This window comes from Callorhinus ursinus, unplaced genomic scaffold (assembly GCF_003265705.2).
Source record: "Callorhinus ursinus isolate GAN/ISIS: 27379988/994484 unplaced genomic scaffold, GSC_fseal_2.0 scaffold21, whole genome shotgun sequence".
Lineage (NCBI taxonomy): Eukaryota > Metazoa > Chordata > Mammalia > Carnivora > Otariidae > Callorhinus > Callorhinus ursinus.
In genome coordinates, this window is record NW_027397083.1 from 5,900,399 (window position 1) to 5,926,847 (window position 26,449).

Sequence of the window (26,449 nt, forward strand, 5' to 3'; positions counted from 1 at the left end):
ATGAAGCCTCAGTTGACTGGCTGGGGAATGGAGTACCTTCCTCAAAGTCTTGGATGGGATACCACAGGCAAAGTGCCTAAGAGAGCGCCCAGCGGGGGAACTCAATATGCGGTAACCTATAGAAACCCCCAGAATGAAACTGATGCTTCAGCATCCAGCCCAGGCTACCCAGTGTGACAGGCCAACGGGACGCCCACGTCTCCCCCACCAGACTCCGAATATAGCCCAGGACACTCGATCTTCTGTCCTATGCGCAGCTCCTCTCTGTCCCACGTTCGCTGTCTCCTGTGCGCCCACTGTCCTGGCCTCCGTTGTTTCCTGCCATTGCCCAGACTAAGCGGGCCCTGGAACTCTGGAACATGTCGTGTCCAGAGCAGGGAGGCTCCAGGATCCTGTCAAGTCAGCGCCTGCCAAGCAGCTGCGATGGGGAAGCCGGAATAGGTCCGTTTGGCAACTGGCATGTCTCTGCCTTGGGTGGAAGTGCCCCCTTTAGGATGATAAATAAGTTTCCGGCTCGCACACAGTGTGTGCCATGCCTCCCCCCGCCACTCCCCATCTCTGCTGAGGGGCTTCATGTGCAGGCATCAGGCCTCACCCCAACTCTGTGCCAGTGATGGGGGGGCCAGGACAGTCCTCCAAAGAGTCAGCCCCATCAGGTCAGGCTGGGGCGGTGGCTGGCCCTCTGTGGGCCTCATCCAGACCCAGAAGGCAGAGGGGCATCTCCTAGTTTGGACTGTCGGGCAAGGTTGCCATGGCTACCTCCCCGTTCTGCTTCCCACCCTGTCCAAGCCCAGTCTTCTCTTGATTGGCAGCTGCAGAGCAGCCTCCGTCCCTCCCTACCCTCCTCTGCACGAATGTACAAAGCCATCCGCAGGACCCTGTAAGGCAGCACCCTCCTCCCGACCCTGGGGGAGCCCTCCATGTCCCAGGGGACCCCTCTTCCTCAGCATTTGCTATAGGCCTCGGCTGGGGGGAGCCATCACCTTATTTGGGAGACTGTAGGACCCCATTAGTGCCAAAGTGAGCAGAGAGTGCCTCAGGGAAGCGAAGGGGCCAGGCTGGATTTGGGGAGGTGGGAAGATCCTTGGGAGTGAGCACGCCCTGCGGGTCCAGGCTGGATAATTGGAGGGGGAGGGGGAGGGGACGGATGGCGGGGGGGGGGGGGGGGAAGAGGGGTTGGTGCCTCTTCTAACTGACAGGGGGTACCTGCCCCTCCCCCCCCCCACCTGCCCTGGCCTCTGCACCTTTGTAGGCTCCTGTTCCTCAGCACCGCCGCCTCCCCGCCCCCCACCCGCCAGCTCCTCTGGAAGGAGGGAAAAGAGGAACCAATCAGCCCCGAATGCCCATGACCTGCCAGGCACTGTGCCTTCCTTCATGGACACAACTTCATACCATCTCTGCAACAGGGGGAGTGCGGCTTGAGCCCCATTTTACAAACAGGAAGCTGAGGCGCAGAGAGGTTGAGTGATTTGCTTCAGGTCACACAGCTACGAAGGAGAGGCGTCAGAATTCAAACCCAGCCTGCCTGACACTTGAGGCCTCTGTGAACCTTGGAATTCCCACCCCAAACTTGACGCTGAGAAGCCTCCCTATCGGTTTTTAGGATGTATCTTTGTGCTAGGTGCTGTGCTGGGCTCCTCGGACCTTCCACCTCCTGGGATCCCCATGGATGCTCCACTTTCCAGAAGTGGAGAGTGAGGCTCAGCGGGGATTATGTCACAGCCCAACCTCACACAGCTCGAAGGAATGGGAATTTAATCTGATTTGTCTGTCTCCAAAAAAAAAAAAAAAATGACTTCAGTCCAAAGCAATTCAGCAAGTACTAATTGAGCACCTACTATGTGTCCCACCTTGGCCTAGTGGATCTACAGTAGTAAACAAAACCCAAATCCACCTATCAGAGCTTTCCTTCTCTGCGGGGGAACAGACAGAAACAATGGACAAAAGATGAGTCCCTGAGAATCCTAGAAGGTGACAAGCAGTAGGGAAAATGCTGAGCAGAGTGCGGGAGGGTAGGCAAGCCAGGAGCGGGGTAGGAGCAGGATAGGTACTAAACAGGGCAGGCAGGGCAGGCCTCCGTGAGAAGGGGACAGTCTAGCAAAGACTTGGAGAGCTGAGGAAGTGAACCAGTCGACTAGCAGTACCCGTCACATAAGAGATGCTTACGAAACATTTGCTGAGAGAATGAACTCATTCAAGGACTCCCCAGGCAGGTGGGAATTGCACACCGTTCATAAGTAATAACAGTTACCACGTGTTAGCCCAAACAGGGTCACAGTTGCTTACTCCCTCACGGTGTGGTGTGGACGAGACATTCTGCACCACTCACTGGAAGGCAGGTATTGGGAGGACCGCCTGGGGCCTGGTCTGTCGGGAGCACGGGGGCTGAGCTCCTCCCCCATGACGGCTCCGTTCTGCTCTCTCTGGGACTTCGGACTTTTCTGGAAGGGAGAAAACTGCCAACCACAGAAATTTGCACTGAGCAAAGACCTGCGGGCAAGCCAGACAGTCTAGGAGGAAGTGGGGGTTGCGGCTTGGTGCTTGGGAGCTAATCAAGGGGCCCGGCCTTTGGTTCTAAAAGGAAAACCCAGGGACCCAGGTTCCTCGCAAGCCTGCTGGGGCATTCAGCACAGCCCGGCTCACTGTTTGCTCAGAGACCAGCAGACACAGTAGTTTTGAGGTTAAGGCCCAGTGAGATTTGGGGGTAGGCTAGGGGTGGGGGCAACGATCTGCAGACTCTGCTTGGGAGGGAAATCCTGACGGTGCTTGCAAAAGTAAACTTGCTTTCCTATAATTAGATACATATTTATTTTAAAAGGTTATAATTTCCTACTGGTTGGCTGCTTGATAAATACAGACTTTATTATTGTTTTTCTTAACTGTAGCTCAGGAAAAACAAATCCAGGTTTGGACATGAGTAGGGACGTCCTGATGATCCTGGGCAGCAGTCTTCCTCTAAACCCCACCAGAACCATTAGCAGAAGGGATGGAGCTGGAGTGAGTCTGGGCAGTGCAAGATGTGGGGGGGGGGGGGGGGGGGGGCAGGCAGAGGATGAGAGAGAGAGAGCTTTCCAAGTACTGGTTATAACTGGTTATAACTGGGACATAATTACCACCCTGCTGTTCCCTCCTCCCTGCTTTCCTTCCCGTACCACCCTCTGCCCAGAATGCCTTTCCTTCTCCATAGCTGCACATCCAAATCCTACCAATGTATGGCTGAAAGGCCACCTCCCCCAGCAAGCCTCCCTGGATTCCCCTGCTTGGCAAGAGCTCTCCTTAATCTGACTTCCCACATCCTGTCCTCGGTTCCTGAAAGGCAGTTGCCACAGTGCGTTGTGGGTTGAATTGTGTCCCTTCTCAAAAAGATATAGTGAAATCCAACCCCCACTTCCTGTGAATGTGACCTCACTTGCAAAGTGGGTCTTTGCAGGTGTAATTCGTTAAGAGGTGGTCATTCTCGGGGCGGGCCCTAATGCAGTAAGACTGGGGTCTTCATAAGAACAGAAGAGACACAGGGATGGACACACATGGAGAACACGATGTGACGCAGTGGAGTGCGGCTGCAAGCCAAGGGTTACCCACTACCAGCAGAGGCAAGGAAGAGACAAGGGAGGATCCTACCCAGAGTCTCAGCGGGACTGCGGCCCTGCTGACACCTTGATTTTAGACTCCAGCCTCCAGAACTGTGAAAGAGTAAATCTCTGTTGTTTTAGTCCACTCAGTTCATGGCTTTCTTACAGCAGGTCCCAGGAAACTAATCCACTGGGGTGCAGGCCTTTTCTCTCTCCCGGAGAAAGTTCCCTGCTCATGAAAGTATCTGGCACAGTCTAGGTGCTCGCTAAATATTTATTTATTTTTATTTTTTTTAAAGATTTTATTTCTTTATTTGACAGAGAGATAGAGAGCACAAGCAGGGGGAGAGGCAGAGGGAGAGGGAGAAGCAGGCTCCCCACTGAGCAGGGAGCCCGATGCAGGGTTCGATCCCAGAACCCTGGGAGCACGGCCTGGGCTGAAGGCTGACGCTTAACCGACTGAGCCACCCAGGCGCCCCTCAATAAATATTTGTTGATGAGAGGAGGGGCTGGGCAGTCCCCAGAGAGAAGGACCCACCTCTGGCTGGTCTTTGTGGCCCCACGTTGCCTCGTGCAGACTGCGGTGCCAGCTCGCGCCCCCATGGCCTCCAGTCCGGATCATCCCAGCAGACTCCCCGCTGGCCTCCACTCTGGTCTCCCAGCCGTTGCCTCAGACTTTGCTGAATGCTTAGGTCATTTCAAACTGATTGGACTTTCCAACCTTTTTGCTTGGCCTGGAGCGCCCCCTCCTCCCTTGTCCACCAGGCGAACTACCCTCTGTCCTCGGAGCCTGAACTCCAAAGCCTGTTTCTCAGCAGCTTTCTGGAACGGCCGCCCAGCCTTTTCCTGGGGGCAGGATGTGTTTCCCACTCTGTGCTCCCCCGCACTTTCTGTGTTTTCCGTCTCAGGGATAGCTCCTATCAACCTGGCTTCCACTTATGTGTTGACCTGTCTGTCCTCCCGGCTGGCCTGTCGGCATCTTGAGACAGGTTATTTCCCACCTTGTCCCCAGTGCCTTCTAGCGGAGGAGGGGCCGGTGGGCTGAGCGGTGAGTGAGGGAGGAGCCCAGGCTGAGGGGCCCACCCTTGTCTTAGGGAGCTTGTCAGAGGCTTTTCCCATCTGCCTGCCTTCCTTCCTTAGGGCCCAGAGTCCCAGAGGCTTGTGGGGAGGCCTGCTGGGCAGGCTGTCAAGGGGCTTTCCAGTGGCTTCCTGGTCTGCCCTTCTCAGGTGTGAGATGAGGGACCCAAGACCGGAGGAAAGGCTTATCCCAGGGCACATGAGCCACCCGTGGGCACATTCCTCCCCAAGCCCCAAGGTGTGACTAGAGCCTCCAGTCTAGTTTACTTAACAAGGCTCTTCAGCATTAGGGGCTGGGACTGAGGCATTTGGTGAGGAAAGAAGGAGGGAGAAGACAACAAAGTTCCTCCAGAGGAGACAAGGATTTAGACTTACAGTGTGTATCAGGCCCTGGGCCGGCTGCTTTGACAATTCCCAGCACAGCCCTAGGAGGTAGGTACTATTGACAGATGGAGGACCTGAGGCTCAGTTGCCCCAGGCCCCACAGCTGCTGGAGCTGGCATTTGAACCCAAGCCCCCGCCAGGCCCAAAGGCGATAAGCTTTTACTACACTGTGGTGGCCCACCCTCCGGCCCCAGAACAGGCACCAGAGTCTGGGGCAGGTCGTGGCCTCAGAGGTGGCCAGTCCCAAAGGGCAGCAAATCCTGTGTTTTCTCAGATGCCTGGAGAAACATCCTGTCATCTCTGTTTTTCAAAATGGGAGAGAAAGCTCTGGGGTCCCCAGGCCCTGGAAGGAGCTCTTCCTCCTCCGTGGAGCAGTGACGTCAAGAGGGAGGAAATTAAGCATCAGGCTGGGGGCTCAGACTAGGAGGATCCCACCCACAGTGCGATGGGGCTAACACACGGGGGGCCAAAGGCCACATTAATGGGGTTGGCATGTCCAGAAGGAGGGAGGGGATGCCTCTGCCAGGCCTTGCATGGGCCGAACCACCGTCTGGGCGGGGTCCACTTCTCTCCCACTAAGAGAGACACTGCCTGGTGAGGGGGCTGGGGACTCTGAGCCCAGAGAGGACACAGCCGCAAATGAAAACTGTCGTCAACACCTCAAGGGCTCTCCAGGGGAGGAGCAATTAGACTCCTTCTGGTTCTAAGAGCCGGAGCAAGGACCAGTAGCTGGAAGGTGGAGGAAGACAGATTTCACGTCTCTCTTCTTAGAACATAAGGGGTTCCCTCAAAGGGAGTCAGGCCTCCATCAAGGAGTCGTTAGAGTGAGATGGATGGTTAAGAAGGAGATTCGGCATGAAGCGCTGGGCGGGGCCAGGTGCCTTGCCTCGAAGACACTCCCAGCCTCACCAGGATTCTGAAATCCCTCGTGGCTGTGCATCAACCATGTGCCGAGAGCTCAGCTGCCCCGCTCTTCTGAATGGGGCGTTTCTCCCCGACAGTCGGGCCTGGGAATCTGCATTTAAGATGATTCTGCATTAAGATGATTTCCAACCAGGTTGGAAAATCACGGGGGTGACAACATCCTTGAACACATCCTCCCACCCCCACTGCAGAGATGCTCGCTGCCTCCCACTCAGCACCTCATGTTCAGGTCCAGGCCTAGGCCTGAACTGCTGCAGACCCAGAGGTCTGGACTGGCTGGGATTTTCTGTGGCAATACACCCAGGACGTGTGTATGCTCTGTGGCTGGTCCCTTTCCAACATGCTCCTCTGGGGAAGCGGGAACCAAGTCTTGATATTAACTGGCCTGGATGACAGGGCTGGGGAGAGACATCCCTAAAGCCTGGGATATTTCTCTGGCATGTCTGCCAAAAACAGGGAATGACAGTTAATTTATGTGTCAACTCGGCTGGGCCACAGGGTGCCCAGATATGTGCTGTGAAGGTATTTTGGAGGATTATTAACACTGAAATCTGTGGACTTCCGATAAAAGCAGAAGGCTCTCCATCATGTGGGTGGGTCTAATCCAGTGGGGGTGATGGCCTGAATGGAACAAAAGACTAACCTTCCCCGAGCAAGAGGAAATTCTGCAGAAGCCTTGGATTTCAGCTAAAGCTGGCCCACTCTATAGATTTTGGACTTACCAGCCTCTATAATTGTGTGAGTCAATTCCTTAAAATAAATCTCTTTATACACACACAACACGCATACACACACACCCTATCGGTTCGGTTTCTCCGGAGAACCATGACTAATACACAGGGAGATGGACCAAGGCGATCAACAGAGGAATTGCATGAGGCCGAGCACCAGGTCACCAGGAACTGCCAGGCATACAGGAGGCACAGAGAATATGAAAGCTCATTCCGCCAAAGCCATTTCCCTCTGCTCTGAAGTCGGCTTCAGAAACTCAGAGCTCTGGCAGGCGGGGAGATGTACATGAAGTTCCTCAGAACCTCGGCGGGAAATGCAGAGCGAAGCCTAGCCAGACACTCAGTAATTGGGGAGCCAGCGGGTAGCCTGTGACAGCTGATTGAGAGCACATGCTATAACCTGTCTGGACACAGAGGGGATGCAAAAAGTGCGGAGGGGGGGGGCATAGAGGAAGGGAGCCTCCAGAGAGCTTGAAAAAATGACATTGAGCCAGAGACCCACAGAGGTCAGCTCCCCAATCAGCACGAGAACCGAGGTGAGGAAAGCTCATGGGGAATGTTCCCAGCCTTTGAGATCCCAGATTCCTGAACCAAAGACCTTAGGGGTCATCCTGTCCAGTCCTCTGCCTCCAGACTGAAGAGCTGGCAGCCCAGGCAAGAGTGATCCTCAGGGAGGGAAGTGGGAAGGGGAGGAGGGAGAGAGGGAGGGGGGAATCTAGATGACATAATGCCCTCGACCTGAACAGCTTTGGAGTACCTACTGGGTGCCAGGCATTGCGTTAGGAGCTTTCCATGCAGCATCCCGTTGAATACGGACAGTAACAATACACAGCGGGCACAACTACTATGCCTACTTTACCAATGAGGAAATTAAGGTACTTGGTGGAGTCACTGGTACAGGTGGAAAGTGGCAAAACTGAAATTCCTACCCAGATCAGCCTGATTCCAAAGTCCTTGTTCTTAACCACCAAGGAAGGAAGAAGAATAGTGGGTGGAGGGGAAAGAGAGTATAATCCTCCCATTTTATGAACAAGGAAGCAGCCTAAGAAGGACAAAGAACTTCCCAGGGTCTGGGGTCTGGCGGCAGGTGGTATGGACTCAACATGGGAGTGTCTGTAGGGGCGGGGTGGGTGGGACTGGGTGCGGGTCCACCACTGAAGGCTGCAGAGCTGGCTCAGGGCAAACAGGAAAGGACACCGGAGGAGAAGCCCCAGCCGGCTTGCCCACCGCCCCCAGCAAGCGTGTTCTCAGGGCCCGGAGACAGACTCTTGCCAGATCTCTCCGACGACCCCGGACTCCCACCTTTTGTGTCCTTCTCCCGGATCTCTCCTTGAAGCACAAACACCCCAGGGAGACGGGGCACACTGCGATCCAGTTCAAACACCTTTAGTAGGGGTGTCTATCTGGTGACTTTTTTCAAATGTCACTGGACATGCCCGTGTTGTTCCACCATCCTAGACTGCTCCCTCTTCCCCATCCCCATGCGCTTCTGGGGAACTCACCCTTTAAGACACAAGCCAAGCATTATTACCTCTGGCAAGTCTTCCCGGATACCCCCCCGATCCCTAGCCCCTCAGCACCCAGGCAGCCCGTACATTCCTCCGTGCTGTGTTTGAATCATGTGTTGACTCGTCTGTCTCTGTTTGACTGTGAGCGTGTGAGCTCTTTATGTAAGAACTAGGATTGTATCTTTCTCATCGCTGGCGACTCGCTCTGGGCCTGCTACATAATCGGAGCTCGATGAGTATCTCTGGAACGAAGGCCGGTGTGTAAGCAGCCATAAGGCCGGGTGGAAGCGGGTAAGAAATGAGATTATAACAAGAGGGACGAGGGAGGGAGGGGAACTTGGTTCTAAGTCTCTCTGGAAATGGTGGCATTGCAGAGGGCTCCTAAGGCCTGGGCAGGGTGTCCGCGGGCAGAGATGGGGAGGACAAGGGGCAGCTTGGGGGCTCTGCCGAGCGTCCGTGGAAACATCCTGCAGACACCGCCCTGGAAGCTCCGAAGCAGGGCCTGAGACCCGACCTCAGCAGCCCGTCCGCTGACCCTGACCTTGCCTTACCAACCATAACAAGAGGGGATCCATGTCCCAAGGGCAGACAGCCTTTCCTTTAGGTCCCTGGAAGGAGAAATAAGTCTGGACATTTGAACACTGTGGCCGGATTTTCCACCGTGCTGATGCACCTTGATTTGTTGTACGGCGCGGTCCTGCTCAGTCACCTTCTCTGCTCCCCCTTTTTCCCTCTGTGGGCCCGGAGCCTCAGGGGGCCCGTCGGGGCTCAGGAAGACACAGCGGGTGAGCTTTTCCTGCTGCTTCCTGAGACCCTCTGTTCTTTGGGACTCTGTGAAAACCGGTGAGAAGACAAGTTTCTGTACTAAGAAGCGTATTTGGACGTGTTGACGAGGTCTCTATAGTAACCAGGAACTTGAATGAGTGTTGCCAGAAACCCAGAAACAGGAAGGCGTATTTTGTCCCAAATTGGTCAGTTGTATTCAGGAAGCTGGCCCGTGGGCTGGGGGTTTAACACACACACACATGGGTGATGAGAAGCCAGCAACTGGGGCCCTTCGTTGACTGGCATTGGGAGCTTCACTGTGTGTGGAGGCCTGCCTGGTGCCCGTGAGCACAGGAATCACGAGATCTGCCTTGCTGGCAATTCACTTGTACTTTTGATTAAGGAACAACAACAAAAAATAAATAAAATAAAATAAAATAAAATAAAATAAAATAAAAAATAAATAAAATAAAAAATAATAAAATAAAATAAAATAAAATAAAAATAAAATAAAATAAAAAACAAAGACAACAACAAAACTGAGAAGAAAAACAATTCAAGGTGAATCTATGTGAACCTATGTGCCAGGTTGGGTTGCAAACTCTTTGTGTGGACTTCCGGTATCAGAGAAATGACAGCACACAGTTTCTGGAATGCATGCTTTGGGACAAAAGGGCATAGGTGAGGAAGGTAAGGGAAAGGGGTAGGGGGATGGGCATTTTTAGAGCACCGAGTTTTGCCTAAATTGAGAGGCCCAAGGGCAGAGTGGTCAGGCACGGGATACCAAAGCCAGTCTACTCGGTTCAAACCTGGCAGTGTCCTCTCTGATTTTGTGTCCCCGGCTTCTGCATCACCATTCTGAGCCTCTGTTTCCCCAGCAGCAAAATACAAGTGGTATGAAGATTAATGAGTAAATACATATAAAGAGTTTACAACCCAACCTGGCACATGGTACATGTGGGTTAATGTTGGCCATTATTATTATGATTATATTAACTTATTTAATCTTTACCATAATCTATGAGGTACACACTTAGATTCTTCTTGGTTCTCAGATAAGGTAACAGGTTCAGGAGAGCAATTCCCTGCTCAGGTCACACAGCTGGTAAGAAGCAGCGATCAAGGCCAAGATGGACTACCGCCTTACCCCTTGATGCCTGCAGTAGGACCTGGCTCCACCTCTGACTCTGGGCAATGGCAGGACTGGTCCCAGCTCCTGAGATCTCAGTCCTATCATGGAGGCCCCATCCACCCCCAACATGTGACCCCCACAGGACAGGGTTCACAGAGCAGAGAGCCTCCTTGGGCTTCACTCTATCCTCCTCTCAGGTGTTGGAATCATGGCGAGGTTGGATCAAGGCAGTATCCCTGTGGTCTTTCCTTCCCGTGGCTCCTTCTCATCTGGGATGACAAAGCAGTGAGCTGGGAGTCAGCAGACCCGGGTTCTCACCCCAGCTCTGCCACCAGCCCAATGGGTGACCTTGGGCAAGTCACTGTCCCCATCTCTAAAATGATGGAGTTGGATTTAGCCACGCTGAGCTCTCTGAGACTCTAAGTTTACAATTCAGAGGATCAGAATGTCACATCTCACATATTAAGATGAAAAAGTGAGTGTTTCAGCCAGTTGACTGCAATGAGAAGGGATAACCCATCCCTTAAGTGCCCCTTGGAAGCACATCCATTTAGCACATACCATAAATTCAAAGAGCGCAGGGAGAGAATCACTGTTTGTTTGCACACCCCAAGCTTGGTGCTTCACACAAGAGCTCATTTAATCCTTACAGCAGCCTGGTGACATAGGGCCTGTTTGTGATGCCATTTTACAAAGAGGCAACTGAGACTCAAAGTAGTCAGGTTGAACCAGTAGATGCGACTTTTGGACCCAAGGATTTCTGACTCCCAACCTATTCTTGCTACAAGATCCTGAGCAAACAAAAACAAATTCCAAGCAAATACATGGCTTCCTTTTTTTTTTTTCTTCTTCTTCTTCTTTTTAAAGCATCTTGCCTTTCAGGAGCTGCTCTTACACAGTTTTTCCTCCACCAGCAGAGCAGGAACCGAGACCTGGTTTCAGATATTCCAGACCCAGACCCTGGAACAAAAAGAAGCCTAATCGGGGCCTGGAAAGCTCACTGAATCTCTAGCACATGGCTGGCTGGTGTCTCCTGAAGTCAGACAAACTGGAGCCTGCCTGGGGGGGGGCTGGAGGATCATTTCCCTGGTGGCACTGAACCTACGCCGCATGTGTTTCCCATCTTCCACGGTTCTCCTGTCCGATCCGGGTTCCTTCGTTGCAGGCAGTTTACCAGACATCCAAGTACCAACTGTGTTCACGTGTAACTGGCCTGGCCCTCCCGGGAGCCACGGCCCCTTCCTGCCCCTCCTTAGGAAGCAGAGTACACACTGTCTCCCAGATGAAGTTGGGGGCTTTGGGGTCGGACACTCCTGCGTCCGCAGCCTGGCTCTCTGCCATTTCTTAATCATGTGATCCTGGCAAGTCACCTCACCTCACTGGCCTTCAGCTTTTACATCTGAAAATTTTGGAAATAATATTTCCTCTAAGAGGTATATACAGATGAATGCAACAGTGCTTTCGATCCAGGTTGTGTGATGGCAATAAAGGGGCTGCTGGGAGGGGAGGGAAGGGGGCGGAGTGGGAAGACTCAGGCGCCCTGGCGCCCCACCCCAACCCCCTCACAGCAGCTGCCCAGGTGTTTGGTTTCCATGGCTGGGTTCATCTGTGATTCTGCGGGAAGGAAAGGGGTATGCCACTGAAAGAAAGGATACAAACTCCTACTCTAGTTCTTGTGGAAGTGCTTGGTACCCAGTAGGCACTTAAAAAATGTCAGCACTTTCCTCTTTCCTTCTTCTTGCCCCCTATCATTCTCTCCCCTGGGGTTCTCTATTAGATGGCTCAGCTAAGGACCGAACCCAAAGAAATGGAGAGAAGGCAGCAGGATGAGTATGGAGTATTTTCAAAATATCAAGTGAATCACCCGAGTATGGGGTCCATAGTGCGGGGGGGGGGGGTCAAGCAGGCTGTGACCCAACACATCATCGTGGCACATCACCGCCCAGACTCATCTGGCAGCTCCAGGCCAAGGGCCCTCTGCCTGCAATGAGCACCAGAAAACCAGGCTCCCGGGAAACCCAGGCACAGAGCCCTGTTCCACCTACGTGCCACTCACAACAGGCTGGCTTCCTCCTCCTCTCCCCCAGGGAAGACCCAAAGGGACACAGCTCTGAAGATGTGTGAAGGGGCCCGGGAGGTGGGGAGGCCCTAGTGGGCAGGCCTGCCTGCTTTCTGCAAATAAGCAGGGCTTGTTGAACTGTGAGGGCCCCAAGATGGAGCAAAACCTGCCATCAGCCCTGCCGGGTTTCCGCGGACACTCCGAGAACAGTCCTGCTTTGGAGAGCGCAGCCACAACCGGAGCCACAGCGCCACCTTCCGGCTCGCGTCCACCTTGCTTTTTCCCTGCAAAATGCCGCTTTGGCGGGCAGGTGATATGCTGGGGGCTCAAAGCAAATCCAATGAACCTCTGAGATGTTGTGTTGCTCATGTGCTCCAACAGATGGGCTTGGGGTGGAGAGAAAAGTCATTGATAACACGTGTGTGGCAGCCAGGGTGCCAGGGCTGTGCTCCAGACAGGAAGCTGGTGGAGCTAGAAGCCAATCTTCCATCTTGCGGATGGGAACACGGAGGGTCAGAGACCTGTCCACAGTTACAGAGTGACTTGCAGGCAGAACCAGTACCTGACCCCAGGCTCTTGAAGCATCCCGTGTCTCTCGATCTGGATGGCTGTTCACCTGTCAGTTCCATAATAACTTTACCATGTAAGAGACAACCATCATGAGCCTGCAACACACACACTAGAGAGTGGTTCCTTTTCACCCAGAAATGCCAGGATATGGGGCTCAGTTTAGAGGTTACAGCTGCAGATCAGCATCACAACATGGGCTCTGTGGGGCCTGAGGAGAGGCTTCTCACATTGGATGGGAAGGGATTTCATCACAGGACTCACCTACCTTCCTATACCATAATTGTCCTAACAAGCTCTCATTGACTGATAATCTGAATTGGATTCGAAATAAATATACTAGCAATTATCCGCTTAGCTTAAGTTCTCTTTGTTAAGTTGTTCTAGCTAACTCATTATGCAAAATGAGTTTTGCATAATGAGTTACTCACACTCACCCTCTCCATCGGGCAAACTCCTACTCCCCCTTCATGACCCACTCACAAATTGCTGTCTTATGAGGACTTCTTTGACTTTCTCTCCATGCCAGTAGAGTCTATCATTTTTACCTTGTGCCATCACTGTATCTACTTGAGACATCAATCACTGAATCCTCCTACATTACGATGACTTGACTGTCTCCTTGTCCAGATGGGGAATTCTGGCCAGGAAAACCAGTCCTCATTCTTCCTTGTGTCTCCAAAGACCAGCCACAGTAGGTACGTAGAAAACGAGGGCGGATGGATGGATGGATGGATGGTGAATAGATGACTGGATGAATGAGGAGTAGGTGGATGGATGGATGGATGGGTAGGTGGATGGATGATGGATGGACAGATGATGGGTGGATGGATGGCAAATGAGCTAACTCTAGGGGATGGCGTAGAACAGGGATGGCATTCAATGTCATTGAACAGGGATGGCATCTAAGGAGACACACATCTAAGAGCATATTTCCAAGCCAAAGTCAAAAAGCATAAATGCAGATGTGCATGTGAAGAGGAGAAGCATGCTGGCCTCATCCATCAACCCCCTCCTTCTGACTACCTCTTTCTCTGGTTTCCCAGGGAACCCCCTGGAAAGCAGACAGTGATTTTCCAGATGCAGTTCCAGGGATACTCGTACCAGAATCATCTGGGGGCGTTTGTTAAAGTGCCGATTCCTGGGCTCTGCCTCAGTGAGTCTGGGGCCAGGCCTGGGAATCTGAATTTTTAATTAGCCCCCACCCAAGTGACTCTGATGCATGGGTAACTTTGTCAAGCACTCTCAAAGGAGGAATGGCATCCAGGGACATGCCGGGAATTGCTTTTGTCGACCAACTGGCCAGAGAGGTTGAAAACTTGACCCAAAGTCCCACAGACACTACATGGCAAAAGTACCTAGAGTCCTCAAAGACCGAGAAGCCCAGAGGAAGATGGCCTCTAACTCCGCCCATCCCTCAACCCCCAGCCCCGCCCGCAGCCTGAGGAGGCTGGCACATGCCCGGAACAGAGAGCCTGCCCTCACCCCGCAAGCTGCAGTGAGCAGCGCCTACCTTGTGCTCCCTGCTCCCTCACAAAGCCCAAAGCACCAGGCTCGCGGCGTGTTTACCAAGGCAGAGAAGCTGGCAACTGTCTTTGGTGTCTGCTTCTACCTAAATACAGATCTGGCTCCCAAACACTGCCAGCGAACCTTACCAGACCTGGCACACTCACGCCAGGTGTGTTCAGGCTGGAAAGGGCTCAAGGATGATGACAGCACCAGAGGATCGTTCTGGACCGGGGAATGGCCAACATCCTGGCAACCACGAATGGGCAAGCAGCCCTCCCAGGCCAGCTGGTGAGGTCCTGCAAGGAGGAGAAAGAGCCCACTGGAAGGCAAAAGAAAACGCAGAGCCTCACCCAAGCCTCTGCTGGTCCCTGTGGTCCAACAGTACCTAAGTTCCAGCCATACCGGACCTTTCGCTGAGCACCTACCATGCACCAGGCCTTGTTTTTGGTGACTATTTTGGTTTATCCTTACAATAACCCCAGGAAACATGTAATGTCCTTATGCCCATTTCACTTAAAAGAATACTAAGATCCAGAAAGGTGGTGAGTTGCCTAAATCCTGAGTCAGAAGGGAGGCAGAGCCAGAGCTCGAATCCAGGTCTCTCTGCTTGTGGAAGGTTCCTTCGCTGCAAGCTGTGCTGTTCTCCATGCCCACCCCAGGCCATCTGGCCTCCCTGCTCCTGTCCGTGCTGCTCCCTCCACCTAGAATGCCTTGCCCCTGAGTGCCATCTTGTGGTGTTTCAATCCAGGGCGCTGGCCACTTCCTCCCTGAAGCCCTCCCGGATCCCATCTCCTATCAGTTAACTGCTGTGTTTCCACAGCACATTGCTTGGACTGGTATCCAGTCCCATTTTCACCTGTCGTACGGGTGCTGATTTCCATGATGATCCCCCTAAATCTCAATCTCCAGCTCTCCCCGAAACCCAGCCTCTGCCCACCACACATCTGCCCCCAGTGTCTAACTCAGGCGTTTGCCCTCAACAGGCCTTCAGGCTGACCCTCTGGTGAATCACACAAGTCCGGGGCCCACGTGCAGGCTGAGTACTAACCACACTGCCTGCCCCCCGTCCCCTGGCCGGGGCCACTAGTCATCACTGAGGGTGGTAGGCCTATGGGTCTGATGGAGGAGCACTGAAACCTAAATCAGAAGAGTTAAGTGTGACACTTGGTTCCGAAACTTCTCCGAGCTGCAGGTTGTTCCATCTGTCGAAGGGGTGGGCGGATGGCATAGATGATCCCTCTGCTGCATGGCTCTGTCAAGCGCTGCTTGTGCATGGAATGGGGCAGCCTATGTCAGACATCTGTGTCTTTATGAAGGATTGAACACACTGAGCCCTCAGAGTGGCTACGGGGTGGTGCTTGAGGGACACTGAGGCAGGCTCAGCTGGAGGAGGGGGTTCTGACCAGGAGTAGGAAGAGACAAGTTCTGGCAGATCAGCTGAAGAAATGCCGGGGAGGGCCTGCTCCCCAGCGAGGAAGGACAGGTAAGGGGGGACGGGGACAGCTCATGTGGCCCTGGCGTGGAGCGATGGAAAGAGAAGCCAGCCCTGAGACACCGCGCGAGAGCCCCTTGCTGTTGGAAGCCTGCTTGTCTGGGTCAGTGTGAGTGGCAGCGGGATTGAGAAGGGAGACATTCTAGGAACATCTGAGAAGAATCTCTGGGACTCAGTGATGCCAGCAAGTGGCAGAGAGGAGAAGAGCAAGCAAAGGTGACCTGGAGGTTTGACCCTGGGGCGGTGAGGTCTGGTGGGTGAGGGACCACAGGAGAGAAGCAGGATGAGCGGGGGGTGAGCCTGGCTCTGAGAAGCCAGGGATGGGGGGGAGGGGCAGGGGAAAGAACACCTGGCCTCCAGTCTGCATGTCTGCCCCTTACTTGGAGCAGGTCGCTGTTCCACTCTGAGACTGTTTGGTCACCCATGAAGCGGGGGGAAGAAGACTGCCCATGGGATGCTTGGACACGGTCGTACTCGTGTGTACGTACGTACCTGTGAGTGGTGAGCCTCCTAAGTGCTGACTTTTACAATGGCCGAATTTGCGATCGATTTGTATTCCACAATGTAATAATAATAGCTATCATTTATTGACCGCCGGCCATGTGCCAGGCACTATGATAAGTCATTTGTTTATGCTCATGATCTAATTTCTTCCTGGCAAGAATTCTACAAGAGTCCCCGCCCCGCCCATTTCGTGGATGGCCACAGTGAAGATCAGAGAAATTAGGCAGCTTTCCCAGGATCTCACGGCTGGTAAGTGGCAGTCACCTCCAACAAGCATCTAACGGGTAGCAAGCACTGGGCTGGACCGCAAAAGAGTGTAAGACCCGGCTTGGGCCTTCAAGGCACCTGGCAGCTACCGGCCCACAGAGGAACAGGTCTCCGTGAGCTGTTTGTTCCAGAATCCTATTCTCTCTGCCGTGAATGTTGATGGACGGGGACAAATGTCTCCTGGCACGACTCTCTGAGAGCTGGGCCCTGGGACCGTGGTCCACAATCAGCCGCTGCTCCCGCCCGCCTGCCTTTCTTTCAACTTTGCTGGGTGCTATTATTCAGCTCGGAGCCACCACCAGGAGCTGCAAAGCAGTTAATTACAGAAGTATAATCCCCTTCTTCACAAGAAGCTGATCTTTCAGGGTTGCGAAAAAGATAAGATTTATGCCTCTTTCAATTCCTTTATTCTGTCATCAACATAGATTCATATTTCAGCTTCCCCCATCGGAAACAAAAAGGAAACCCGCTCAGCCCACTGCTGCCTGGGAGAGATAAATTAGACTACACAAAGAACCAGCCCTATAAACCCAATCTCTTTCCCTTCCTTTCATGTTTGTGATTATAAACAGAGTCAAGGGCAGTTGAAATATATCCCTCTGCCTGCCTGCCTGCCTTGTCCTGCTCAAAGAGAGAGACAACACGGTGATAACAACCCGTGTGGTACTAGGGCAAAAGGAAAACAGGCCCCCCACATCCCGACGCCAGCCTGGGGAGCAGATCAGATAGAAAAACCTTTTGTCTCCTGCCATTCTCTGGTCACGAAATTGTTCCGAAAGGCCCCAGACGGAAGCTGGATGCCGTGCCACTGTGAAGGCTTTCATTTTTTGATGGCAACGCGTACGATGATATTTGTTCCAAAGAAAGGGCCTTTCGAGTTGGCGGGCCGTGTGGCAGGGCTGTGCCAGGGCCCCCAGCCAGCTTCAGAAGAGTGTGGGCACAGGTCGCTGGCACATCGGACCGTGGAACGAGGCCAGTTCGAGCGGCCCCGAGGAGCAGATGCCAAGCTCTTTGGAGAGAAAAGCCCCACTTTCTGGGGGAGAGTGGCCCCCAGTGAGATCACATTATGCTTCTACTGAGGAACCAGGGTGGGTGACTTTGATTATTTTTGCTGCCGTTCAGCTGCTTTTGATGCTTTTTGTGGGCCTCGCTGGAGCTGTTAACTGTCAGGTGTTCCACGGCCAGAGGAGGAACGGGGGGCAGGGGGGCCAGGAAATGAACTGGTCTGCCTAAGGAAACAGAGCAAGTCTTTGGCAGAATTCGGGGGTGACAAAAGTTCTGACTAGAACAGCTGACGTGCACTCCCCTCCCCGGCACTGGGCTAAGCGACCCCTGGTATCCTCGTGACAACTAGGAAAACGCTGTCGCATTTGACAGGTAAGGAAATTGAGGCTTAGATTCAAGGTCAGTGGCCGACTCCAGAGCCCCCACTGAACCGCCACGTCCCCTGGGGGACTCCTCTCAGACAGCCTGACTCTCCTCGGGGGCGTTTTTGCGACTTCGGATGGGGCAAGGAGAAAATCTAATTTTTGAAAGATAATGAAGAAAGGGAGGAAGGGAAGAGAAGAAACTGGATGCGAGAGCCAAGTGGGCCCTTGTAATAAAATGTCATCCCACAAGATGTAAGACAACAGTCTTTAATAGACTCTGAGATTCAATTATCCCTTTTTTTTTTTTAAATTTTTTATTTTTTTTGAGAGAGAGAGAGAATGAGAGAGAGAGAGCACATGAGAAGGAGGAGGGTCAGAGGGAGAAGCAGACTCCCTGTCAAGCAGGGAAGCCCGATGCGGGACTTGATCCCGGGACTCCAAGATCATGACCTGAGCCGAAGGCAGTCGCTTAACCAACTGAGCCACCCAGGCGCCCTCAATTATCCCTTTAAATATCCAGCAGACCCGTCACCGTCTAAATCACCCTTTCACGGTAAACACACCCTAGTTCACAAGTAGGATGTAAATAAATCATGTTTGGGAGCCATGTAGCTTCGGAGCCATCACTCTTCAAAGACACGCACCTCAGCGCTCGCTCCCCGGGGGAAGAAGGGCAATAAGAGCCCAGCTCCAGGCCTGGCCTGCCGGCCTCACAGATGGCCAGGAAGTGCACTCTGGTTCGGAGGCCCAATCAATCTCTTCCATTCTGGGGCTTTTAGAGGATGTTCTTCTCTCCCCTCTTGGTCACCCTCCCTCAAGCCCTCAGAGGAAGGAGAGCAACTCCTGACTCTGTCCGGATCATTCCAATTTTTTTTTTCCAGAAGCCTTTCCTAGTGTGACACTGAGGTGAACACTAACACATGAGATTTTTCTAACTGCTGCCCGGGGAGGGACATGCCAACTCGGCCCCCCTCTTTTAGGAAGTTGGGCCTTCCTGTGGAGCATGCACCAGCCTTGCCAAGACAGAGACCCCAGCCCTGCATGGGGCCTACCCATAAAGGAGTTCCTTGGCCTCATTCCTCATTCTAGTCCTGTCTCCAGTACTCTTCTTTACTAGTTTTCCTCCTTGTTTAAGTTATAAAAGTAACACATGCTCTTTGTACCATGGGGCTCGATAGAATTGTATAAAGCCAAGTTTTCCTCATTCCCCTCTAACTCAATTCCACACTCCTGAGTGAGTCAGTTACCGACAGCCTGATGTGTGTCCTTACACATATTTCTTTTGGTTCATGTAGATATTAAAGTCTCCCCTGAACCCAATTTTTGCCTTTTTTTTTTTTTTTACAAATGTGGGATCAAACCATACTTGCTACTTAGAATTAACAAAATAGCATGGGCATGTTTTCATGTCAATACAGAGGTGTCAGACTCATTCTTTTTAATAATGTTGCGTGCATGAGATTATGTAGTATGAGTGTGCCATAAGTTTCCAAACCGTCCTACAACCTTGACTCTCCTGGATACTTTATCTCCTGGATATTCTTTTAATATATTATGCCTGACCACTCATTTCTATGATGAATGTCATGGTTTCCCTCCATTGATAAACTGTCTAAATTTAACTAGGCCCTTTCCAGGCTGGCCCAGTCTTGGAAAGAGAACTCCTTATCCATATAATGTGCCCAAGGAGCAGCGCCAGTGAAGGTCCAGTTCTGGCCTTTCAGGCAGGACTCGGATGTGTAAATGCAGGTCACTGCCATGAAATCTGGACTTCCTTTTGGCAACAAAAAAACCAGAAAGCATCACTAAACCCTTAAGGCATCAGAAGTAGGCATGAAAAATACTACATATAATCCTAGGCATAAACCCAATACCTGCCAGAACAACTTAATCCTCGAGAACACAAACATATGTTGTCTACCAAAGAAGGATTTTTATAATGCCATTGCCGCATTTTATTAGGGGGGGAAGAGGCCTAAAGTGGAGATGGGCTACAGAAGATGTCTGTGCTCATTTCAGCTGAATGCTAAAACTCTCTGGGTCTGAAACATTTCAAAACTGGAAGTAAATTCTTCGAGGCAATCAGCTTTCCTAGGGCTCTTTTATGGAAGTCACATACCAACAGTTTTAGAAATCAAAATGAAATCTCACAAAGTGTATTAAGAGTTTGTATCTTTTAGAGCTAGTTACTCCATTTCTGGGACTCTATTCTAAAGAAACCTAGCGATGCCAGTAGAGGTACGGGTAAAGGGTATTTATCCCGGCATTACTTATAGTTTTGGGAAACAGAAAACAAGCTAAGTTTGATCCACAACAGGGAAATGGACCAGCACACAACTGCTAAAGAAGATATTTACAAAGTGTTGGAAACGAAGAACACTAACCTAATTATCAAGAATATTTACTTATGATGTTAAATAAAAAGAGACTTAAAATTGTCTATTAAATTATGTAAAAATACACACAGAAAACACTGGAAATAAATACACCAACACATTAACAGTGCTCTCTCCAGGTGGTAGACTCATGTGGTTTTTTTCTTCTTTTTCTCTCTTACTTTTCTGTAGTTTATACATTTGCTAAAATCAGCTTGCATTACTTTATATACATGTAACTTTTATAATGGAATAAATTAAATTGTCTTAAACCACACACAGCAGAGAGAGAGCCGACTCTCTGGACTATTTTTAGGACGATGGGATGGTACGTATGAGAAGGGACAGGTGCGGATAAGGTTAAGAGCTGTCCGGGTTGGTGGGGAAGGGAGAGCAATGGAGAAAATGGAGAAAATCTCCTCACTCTTCGGTGTCTTTAAGAGTGTGGGCCACAGAATGCAATACCTTTGGCAGGACAACTCACACACAAAGCTTAATAACATCCAAAAGATGACACTGTCAATTTACTCAACATGCGGTGTGCACCTACTGTGTGCCAGGCACTAGGGGAAATGACTGACTTCACATTCCAGTTTATTAAAAAATGATACCACACTTTGTCCCATCATATATGACTGGTAGCACACTGGTTACCTTGATGTCCCCACTATTGTTCTCAGAAAGGCAAACAAAAAGAAAAATGAACAAGTTGCAATTTGCAATGGACGTCAAGAAAGAACATATTGGAAGGAGCCTAGGACCTTCAACTGATTCTACTAAGAGTGTGTGTTCCTCAGGAGAGGCAGCTCTGGGAAAAGATTCAGCCAGGCGGTTATCAAACTGAAGTTTGCAATTTCTGCTGTCTGTCCTGAAAGTCCTTGACTGATGGCTGCTCTCGGCAGGACCAGCAAACAGTTATTAATCCATTCAGTCAACAGATATTTATTGAATACCTACTATGTGTCAGTGCTATTCTAGAAGTTAGGGGTAATACAGCAAATCAAAGTCCTCCCACTGAGGGTACTTACATTCTAGTGCAGGAACAGGCAACAAATAAAAACATAAACTACAATCTGCCAGGTCATGATCCCTGCTGTGGAAAAAGGAAATAGAACAGACTAAGGAAAGAGTGACAAAAGGCTCTTTTCTAGATAGAGTATTACAAGAAGTCCTCCCTAAGGAGGTGATTATTTGAGCAAAAACCTGATTGTTTTTGCTGACTAAGTGACATGGATATCTAACGGACTAAGTGACGTGGGTATCTACAGTAGTGTTCTATGTTGAAAGAACAAGTGCAAAGGCCCTGAGGCGGGAGGGCAACAAAACCAATGTGGCTGGATTACTTGTGAACAAGGAGACTGGATGGAAACTGAAGTCAGGGACATGGATAGGAGCCAGATCACCCAGGGCCTGTTAGGACATGGTAAGGACTTCGGAGTTTATTCTAAGAATAAGAGGCCACTAGATGGTTTTGAGATGGGGAGTAAGATGACATGATTGAGGTTTAAAAACATTACTCTGTCTACCCTGTGGCAGAATTTGGGCTAGGATGCTACTGCAGAATTTCACTGAAAGATGATGGTGAAGATGATGAGAAGTAGTGAGATTAAAGACATATTTTGAAAATGGGGTTCACAGGATTTGGAGATAGCCTGAATGTGAGGCAGGAGCAAAAAGAAAAAATGTGTCAAGGAAAATTCCAAGGTCTTGGGCATGAGAAACTGAGTAAGTGGTGGTGCTATTTAATGATATGGGGGACACCAGAGGGGGAGTGGGTATTTTGTTTTGTTTTGTTTTGTTTTAAGGGCACATGAGAGATGCTATCCGTACCAGCCCTGCCTTACGACATCAGTGCACACTGGATGACTTCCAATGGCCAGCATTTGCATCTCTTTGCCTGAGAACTTCCTCCCAAGCTACAGAAACCACCAGTGTGCCCAGCACACCTCATGGGAGCAGCCCTCAATCACTGGCCCTGAGAAGCTGGTGTGTAAATACCCCAGCTCTCTCCCCTGAGTGGAATGGGGGAACACTGGATAATTCTGACATGCGCTCTACAGCATTGTCTCCCCAGGCTTCACCAGTTGGATTATTAAGCTCCAGTCCCTACAGTAGCGTCTAGCTTGATTAACACATCCTTTATTGACTTTTTCCCCTTTCCAGTTCATTCTCCCTAATTCCCGATCATTGGTTCCGGTAACTCCCAAATGAGTCCTTGCCTCAGGGTCTGGCATAGTCCAAACTACGATGGGACAAAGAAGAACATCTTCCAATTCTTTATACCCACTCTTCTTCACAGCTACTGCTAATCCCGCTTTTGGGTCGTTCTCACTGCCTCTAAACAACAGTAGCAGAGTCGAGGTAATCAATGAACCTCAGTCATATATGGCAGGGACAAAACGGAGTAACTTTACTACACTGGACTGCCAGGTGGTCTCCCCATTCTACTCCCCAGGACTGCTAATAATCAGTTTGCCTTTTCCTTTTTAAGCACTGAATGCTGCGTTGCTTTGTCTTTACATTTTCAAAACCAACAAGCAATAGAAAGAACAATGATGTAGAGCTGGGGAGATGCCAAAATGGAAGAAGCGGGGGAATGACAGACCTTTTCCGTCCCCTCCTTCACTGGACAGTTTGGCAAATGCCCTGCGACATGAAGGCCACAGACTATTAGCAGCCGCAGCAGATGCTATCTGTGAAGCCCTGACTCCGGGAGGCACTGAACTCTCTCATCAAAAGCCAGGGAACAGAGAGACTTGACTTGCCATATGCCATCTCTCTTAGGGAAGCATGCTTATTTATACGGGAGCATTTTATATGTCGCAAATGATTCAGAATCATCACTTTCCAGTTTCCTTCTGTTGACATGGATTGACTGTGGGAGGAGGTGGTTAAAAAAAGCAAAAGCTGCACGAAGATCTTTTGGTTTGGGGGGGGAAAAACTCACAACACTTGCGACAAACGAACTGCCGTCAGTGTCCATCAGGCACGACATAAACATGCTCATCCTTTGTACAAATAAGAAGACAACAGGCACATAGTCCCATGAGTGGTGAGGATGCTGGAATCTGTACTCCCTGGAATAGCAAAGGGTACTGAAGACCAGGGATACACTGTGGAATCAGTCGGATCTGGGATCAGACTCCAGTTCAGCCACTTACTGGCTGGTGACACAGGGCATCTTCTTTAGCCCTGTTGAGCCTTGGTTTCCTCACGAGCTCCGTGGACATAATATAACCACTTCGTAGGCTGGCTGAGATGAATAATGGCCAACGAAAAGCAGAGCAAGCAAGCCAGCAGCATTAAGTCCTTTCTCTGGTTAACTGTCTGTAGCTGAAGGCCACCTGGAAAATCCACCCTGACTCAGTAAAGCCCTGAGAAAAGCCAGCTTGGTGGTTCTCAAGGCTGAGGAACTGCCACTCAGAACAAAAGGGTGACACCCTCCCACCCCGAGAGAAGGTTCTCCCCCAGGCCTCTGCCAGAGGCCTCCTGTGCTAGACAGTATGAGCTCTTCCCCAACGTGGATCTTACACTCTGTATCCTCAGCACTGATCACAGCGCTTGGCATGTTGGAAGGCAGCAAGCTTGGTGCCAGGGAAAGAGCACACAATTTTGAGTTAGACAGCCCTGGGTTCAAGGCCCAGTAGCCTTCGAGCAAGTTGCTTCCTTAAACCTCTGGAACCTTACCTATAAAGCTGGCAATACCACCTACTCTAAAGAGTTGTGAGTTTGAACCAAGATAAGAAAGGCAGAGCCTAGTACTGCGCCGGGCAAATTGCAGGCACTTGAAAAATGCTAGCCTTTATTACTAACTATACTAAATTACTATTTAGTAATTTAGTATTTACTAATTACCAACTCTTACTTACTAAACATTTGCTGAACGAACCCATGGATGAAAAGGACTCCGTTTAATTAACAACGTACACCGCCCCCAAACACAACAGAAACAGGTCATACCGCATTTTCCTTTATGTGTATTGAGATGCAGCCACAGCTCTTTCTCACAGGGGCACAGGCTTCTTTAGCTCTGACTTCATGCAGCATAATCATGGCAAGTTCCGATCTAGACTTGGCATACACGCTGAACAAAACGCACCGCCTGCCCTCACCTCCATCCCAACGTACACCTAGAAGGAACATCTCATTACAAATAATGCCAAAGGCATCTCCCAACATCTCCCCCCAAATATACAGGAATTACAACTGGCATTCTCCATTTTACGGTGAAAAGCCTGACAGTCACCACCGTAACCAGGTGGTGAAGATTACCACCACCAGAAACAAAACATACCAGCATTCCCTAGGGCACCTGATATGGTACCCCGAAAAGGACGCATCACTTGTGTGATTTCCTTGTGGAAACCTCAAAACCTTAGTCTAATCACGAGGAGACAGCAGACTAATCCAAATCAAAGGACAGTCTACAAAATAGCTGACCAGGCCTCTTTAAAAGTGACAAGGTCGTGAAGGACAAGGAAATAATGAGGAGTTATCACAGACTGGCGGAGACTAAGGGCCATGAAATCTACGTGCAACATGGGGCCCTGCATGGATCTCAACAAAGCCTGCATTTCAGTTTTCAAAAAAGTCAAAGGCAGCCTCAAAGGGGGACAAGGATTAGCAAAAGGGCCAGCCGAGGGATGCATGGAAAAGAGGAGGCTGATCCCAGGAATTTTACTGACCAATTGGGGGTGAGGAAGATTGATGAAAGGATTAAAGTCAAAGCTCCGTTTCCCCCCAGCTTTTTAAGCTTGGGCACCAATGGTACAGTCACTTTTTCTCCTTCAACCCTAGCCCCTGAAATTTACCCTAGAGTAAGAGAATAGGTCTGAACCCGCTCAGCACAGTTTCACAGCAGAATGTGCTCCTGACATTTTCACTGGCTAGCAACATAAATATTGGGTGGCATAATATGGTAAAGTGCTTTTTAGACAAAATGTGACATTTAAGTGGAATTGCCAAATGGGGATGTAGGCCTTAGGTTCAAGGTTCAAGGTAAAAAATAGGCCCCTTGCTCCTCAGGGAGGAGGGGATCCCACATACCCAGTTTCAGTTAAGTTTGAGTCTTAAAGTTACACAGGAGTCCAAGTAAGGCTTTCACTTTATATTTGAAGGAAACTGGGGCTCAGGCTCACCCCACTGGGTGATTTAACAGAACCACTGCAGGATGCCATGCTGTCTTCTCCAAGCTGCTAGTATTTACCCAGCTTTATGGTCCTGTCCAAGAATGACACCAGCCTACAAGGATTACCCAGCAGCAGACACGTGGGCCCCACCTAGACTTCTGAATCACACTCTTCTGACACTGAAGCCCGAGCATGTCTACCTGGGAAATGTGTTCTGTAAGACTCAGGGACACAGCAAACACAGAGAGCCACTGTTCTTCAGCCAGACTGTGTGTATGTGGATGCAGGTGCATACTTGTGCAAGCATTAGGATTTCTTTTTCTTTTTAAAGATTTATTTATTTATTTATTTGAGAGAGAGAGAGAGAGAGAGAGAGAGAGAGAGAGAGAGAGCATACAAGCAGGAGAGGCAGAAGAAAAGGGAGAGAGAATTTCAAGTAGACTCCACGTTCAGCACGGAGCCCGACGCAGGGCTCGATCTCACGACCCTGAAATCACAACCTGAGCTGAAACCAAGAGTTGGAAACTTAATCGATTGAGCCACCCAGGCCCCCCAAGGGTTAGGATTTCTAGGATGTATCTATAGAGTTGCACGATATCATTTCCATTTACCTTCACTGTCCCTTTGCCTCCCACCCCAAACATTTCTCCTGCCTCTCTCCATTCTGCATCCTTGCCCACATCTCGTGTTTTAAGGTCCATTCTATGTGTTATTTGGTCCCCTGACCCTTCTCAGCCTTCCTTCAGTGTACCTGAGATGAGATGGTAATCATCTTGGTGCCAACGAAATCTATTCATTCGTGTATTCATTCATTCACGCATTGGAGACTCATGGGGCTCTGAAGATACAGTTACACCCAAGACAAGAGCTCTGCTTTCATGGAGTTCATAAAAAGGAGTAGGGGGAGACAATCAATAAACAAAGACACAAGAAATTAGCAATAATGAGGAGTGTCGTGGTGAAAGCAAATTAGGATGGTGTGAACGGGAGTAATAGGAGCCCACTGTTGCTTAAGTGGTAAAGAAAGGGCCTATTAGAGGAGGTCACCTTTAAGCTTAGGTCTACACAAGAGAGATCCAGCCCT

General features: G+C 50.6%; 1 long non-coding RNA gene across 7 annotated transcripts in view; it reads right to left on the minus strand.

Annotated features, from left to right (window-relative positions):
* LOC112829433 (uncharacterized) overlaps window positions 1–26,449 on the minus strand; it is a 47,885-nt gene that overhangs the window by 18,969 nt on the left and 2,467 nt on the right. For 2 of the 7 annotated variants that reach the window (XR_003209705.2, XR_003209706.2), the window contains exon 3: window positions 24,197–24,366. This is a non-coding gene — a long non-coding RNA (uncharacterized lncRNA). Of the gene's footprint in view, window positions 1–6,027; window positions 6,049–8,261; window positions 9,028–16,614; window positions 17,721–21,264; window positions 21,330–24,196; window positions 24,367–26,449 lie in introns of those variants that run through there. The other 5 variants (XR_012381817.1, XR_012381816.1, XR_012381819.1 and 2 more) reach the window with 5 other exon arrangements.